Here is a 5,121-nt window from a genome sequence, read left to right on the forward strand (position 1 = left end):
GCAGAGAATTACACATCCTTATTGTAAAAAAACCTTTGCCTTAGACAAAATCTTCTTTCTTCCAGTCTAAACGCATGACCTTGTGTCCTATGTAAAGTCCGGTTTGTGAATAGATTTCTACACAATGGTTTGTATTGGCCATGAATATATTTGTATAATGTTATCATATCCCCTCTCAGGCGACGTTTTTATAAACTAAAGAGGTTTAAATTTGTTAACCTTTCTTCATAGCTGATATATTCCATTCCTTTTATTTATTTTGTAGCCTGCCTCTACACTCTTTCTAGTGCCATAATATCTTTAGAACAGGTGCCCAAAATTGCACAGCATATTCAAGATGTTGTCTAACCAGTGATTTATAAAGAGGCAAAATTAAATTCTAATCCCGAGTATGAATGCCCTTTTTCATGCATGACAATACATTACCAGCTTTAGCCACTGCTGATTGACATGGCATATGGTTGCATAGTTTGTTGTCTATAAAAATCCCCAAGTCCTTTTCGTGTGTTGTTATCCCTAATTTGCTTCCATTAAGGGTATACGTTGCTTGTGCATTCTTTACGCTGAAGTGCATAACTTTGCATTTTTCAACATTAAATTTCATCTGCCATTTGAGTGCCCCGTCCCCCAGTCTATCTAAATCCCTCTGCAGCAAAGTAATATCTTGCTCACAATGTATTACTTTACAGAGTTTTGTGTAATCTGCAAACACTGAAACATGACTTTCAATGCTTTTTTCAAGATCATTTATAAAGATGTTAAATAGAAGGGGTCCCAGAACAGAACCCTGAGGGACACCACTTGCCACCTCTGTCCAGCTTGGAAATTTACCATTAATGACAACTCTTTGTATTTTTAAGCCAATGTTCTACCCAAGAACAAGCATTTTCATCTAGACCGATTTTCTTTGAGTTTGAACACTAATCTATTGTGTGGAACTGTATCAAATGCCTTGGCAAAATCCAAATAGATCACATCCACTGCAACACCCTGATCTATACTTCTACTTATTTCTTCGTAGAGCGCAATCAAGTTCGTTTGACATGACCTGTGCCTCATAAAAACATGCTGATTTTTGCTGATTTTTTGTTCTTCTCAAGGAATTCTTGAATATTATCCCTTAATAACCTTTTAAATATGTTCCCAGCTAGAGAAGTTAAGCTCACAGGTCTATAATTTCCAGGCAAGGATTTTAAACCCTTTTTGAATATAGGAACCACATCTGCCTTCCTCCAATCCTCCAGAACACTTCCTGGAAGAAAAGAATCTTGAAAGATTAAAAACAGTGATTCACTTATTTCTACACTTAGTTCCTTAAGTACTCGTGGATGAATACCGTCAGGCCCTGGAACTTTGTTTATATTACCTTTCTTTAGTTGCTGCAGCACCTTGTCTTGAGTTAACCAATCACAATTATTCTGCAATTTTTAAGTAGCAATCATTTGCACATCTATTGCCATGGGTTCTTCCTTAATATATACAGAGGAGAAATAGTTATTTGAATTCCAACCTTTTCCTGGTCTTCATTAACTAACACCCCCACTCCAGTTTTTAGTGTACCTACACTTTAGTTTTTTTTTTGTTTTTTTTTAGAATTTATGCACTTAAAGAATGCTTTGGGGTTGGTTTTGCTCTTCTTGGCTATAATTTTTCTCATTTAAGATCCTTCCTGTATAGATCTTCAGTGTATTCCTATCATCTCTTCTTTATCTGATCTTCTTCTATTACGTCCCTGACATTTTTGTCTTTTATCACACCCACTTTGACATAAAAATCAACTTTTAGATCCCCAATTTTCTGGACTAGAACTCTTGACTTTCCCATTCTGTTATCTTCTTTTATCTCTTTACATTGCTCATTGTAGAATGTCTCCTTGTTGCTTCTTGCTATCCTTTGGAATTCTGCATTCAGTTGGACACATTTTTTCCAATCTTCACTAACTTTCGCTTTGCTTCTTTCCTTGGCTATTTTTAAAGCCTCATCAGATAGCCAGTTTGACTTCTTAGATTTCTTTCTTTTGGGGATATTTTTTCTTGTGGTTTTCTGGATAATATTGCAAACTTCGGTCCAAAGTTCTTCAGCAATTCTATCATCCATGCCTGGTCCCTCAAATCTATTATTTACTTCCACTGCATATTCACAAGGGATATTATTTATGTTGTATCTGATTGGTCTGATGGTTTTCCCTCTTTTCTTCGGTTTAATTCTGAACTTTGCAATAAGAAGCTCATGGTCTGAGCCACAGTCAACTCCAGGTTTTTGTTTTTGCTGACTGTATAGAGCTCCTCCATCTTTGGCTGCAAAGTATATAGTCAATCTGATTTCTATATTGTCCATCTGGTTATGTCCATGTGTAGAGTCGTCTCCGAGGCTGTTGGAAGAGGGTGTTTGCTATGACCAGAGAATTATCTTGACAGAATTCTACTAATCTCTGACCTGCTTCATTTTGAACTCCAAGTCCAAACTTGCCAGTTATTCCAGGTGTCTTTTGGTTCCCTACTTTAGCATTCCAGTCTCCTATGAGGATAGTAACATCTTTTCTTGGTGTTATATCTATCATGTGTTGAATATCTTCATAGAACTGGACAATTTCAGCCTCTTCAGCATCCATGGTTGGAGCATAAACTTGAATAACTGATGTTAAATGGCTTGCCTTGAATTTGAATTGAAATCATTCTGTCATTTATTGGTTTGTAGCCGAGCACTGCTTTGCCCACTCGATGATATACTATGGTGGCTACTCCATTTTTTCTGCGCGATTCTTGACCACAGTAGAAGATGTGATGGTTGTCTGATGTGAAATGTCCCATTCCAGTCCATTTGAGTTAACTCATTCCCAGGATATCGATGTTTAACCTTGTCATCTCATGTTTGAGCACATCCAAATTGCCTTGGTTCATAGTTCTAACATTTCAGGTTCCTATGTTTAATTGTTCTTTGCAGCAGCCTCCAAAAATATTTAAAATCTGTGATTGTTCCTTAAAAACAACATCATCAAAATAGTTCTGAATCTCACAAAAGTGAACTGTAGCCTGAAGAGCTGCAGGTTGCAGTTCACTCACCACTGGATCACCAGGGCTTGCAATGTCCCCCTTACGGACCATAGGTAAAAAGGGAGGGTGCGGGTGGTATAAAGTTTATTATTATTATTATTATTTTTAAATAAAATAATAATGAAAAATATATATATTTGCTTTCCCTAGTACACACAATTTAGTCCTTTTCCTTCCAACACTTTCAAACATTGCAACCCTGACACATACACTACACCACACACACACACACACACACACACACACACACACATTGAACCCTTCACTCACACTTTGCACCTCTAACAAAACTGCACCCCTCACACATTGCACCCCTCATACACACACACACAGCATCCCTCACACACACACACTGCACCCCTGACAAACACACTCTGGATTTCCTATGCACACACTAGATTCCCTGTACAGAAACAGTCTCTCTGCAGCACCTACATATACACTACATCACCTATGCACACGTACACTACAGCCCCTATACACACTATGTCCCATATACACTCTTCATAGCCCCTAACCACACAAATTACACAACACAACTGAAACCAACCTATTTACACAAAACACCACACCACAATCCGTTCAATCTACACACACAATCCTAAAACCAGCCTCCAAACACATGCCCAATACACTTTCCTAGAAATTTTGCTCTGGTGACCCACTTATGAAGACACCAGAGACAAGTCACAAGTAAATTTGCTCACACTTCGCAGAACAAACACAGGTTTTTTTTCTCATGCGAGAGCTCTTCAGCGGTGCTCCGCATGTGGGTTGCCATGGAAGAGCATTGAATAAACATGCTCACTTTAAAGAGGGCATGCTCATCATTGGTTATAACAAACCGGGCTTCGCCCCTTCTTACTGGGCCTCTGTGATAAAACTATTTAGAGGGGTTTACTTCTAGAGTCAAAATAATTGACTTGTTTGCTCGTAGTGAACTCTAATGCAATAGACATCTCAGGTCCATCAGAAAAATTATCTGAAGAAATACATTCAAATTATACTGGGGCATCAGAATCCGAGGTAGTAGAGGAATCGCATCAGGATGTTTGAAATAAATATTGTTTATTCCTAGAGGCCTTGTTGAGACTCTCATAATGAGGGTCTAATATGCATCTTAAGAGCACATTTCTTACTGCTGCATTGTGATAGCAACTTTTTAAAATGTTCTTGGTTCTTACATGATGTGCAAATCTTTGCCCTTTTAGGGGCATCAACTGGATCATCCATGCAATATTATTGTTTCTGGGTTGCTTTCCCACATTTCCTCAAGTTTTAGCCTTTGACAATAATTCCTGTATAAAGGACATTGCTGACATTACAGCATTGGAAATAGTTTTATTTGCAGATTCATCTAAACTAGTCTGGAAAAGTCTCTTACTTATTTCACAGTCACCTACTTTCTCAAATTAGTTGCATCAGTGCTAGCTTTTTTAGCTTGTTATTTTTGGCCATTAGTAAATAAAATTGATCTCTCAATAAAATAGAGAGATTGTACAGAACAGAAGTATAGAAGAGGGGAGAAGACAAAAGACATAGGGGGATTGGAATGAAAATAAAAAGGAGAAAAGAGGAAAATAGGAGAGGGAAAGGAAGAGAAAAGAAAAGAAAAAAACTTTTTTTGTTTGTTTGTTTTCTTGTCCTTGCTTTTACCAACCCTTAATGCTTTTCATAATTTCATCTTTTCTTGAATCGTTTCCTTTCAATTCAAGTAGCAATTCAACTCTCTCTCTCTCTCTGCCAAATGGCACCAAAGAGAGTTAACAGAAAAAAAACAATAATCCATAAATATATTATGGTCATCATAAATCTGGCTAAATTCATTCAAGAAGTTCACTGGGAAATCCAAAGGAACTCATTGAACAAGCTCCCAGGAAACCAATGGAGAAAGAAGACATATCTCTCCCAACAGATTTTAAAGACTCCTTAGCTACAATGATGGATAATCTTTAGAAAAAAACAAAAAAATTAAAAGATCTTGACTCATACAAATTAGTTGAAAAATTAAGTGACTAACCTAGGCAGGATCTGTCTAAACAAGATGAAATGTCTCCTATGAAAGTAG

General features: G+C 37.2%; 1 pseudogene; it reads right to left on the reverse strand.

The window, feature by feature from the left end:
- Positions 1 to 1,695: 1,695 nt before the first annotated feature.
- LOC134612184 (craniofacial development protein 2-like) lies at positions 1,696 to 3,104 on the reverse strand (annotated as a pseudogene).
- Between the last annotated feature and the right edge of the window lie 2,017 nt (positions 3,105 to 5,121).

Source organism: Pelobates fuscus, chromosome 5, assembly GCF_036172605.1.
Source record: "Pelobates fuscus isolate aPelFus1 chromosome 5, aPelFus1.pri, whole genome shotgun sequence".
NCBI classification, from domain to species: domain Eukaryota; kingdom Metazoa; phylum Chordata; class Amphibia; order Anura; family Pelobatidae; genus Pelobates; species Pelobates fuscus.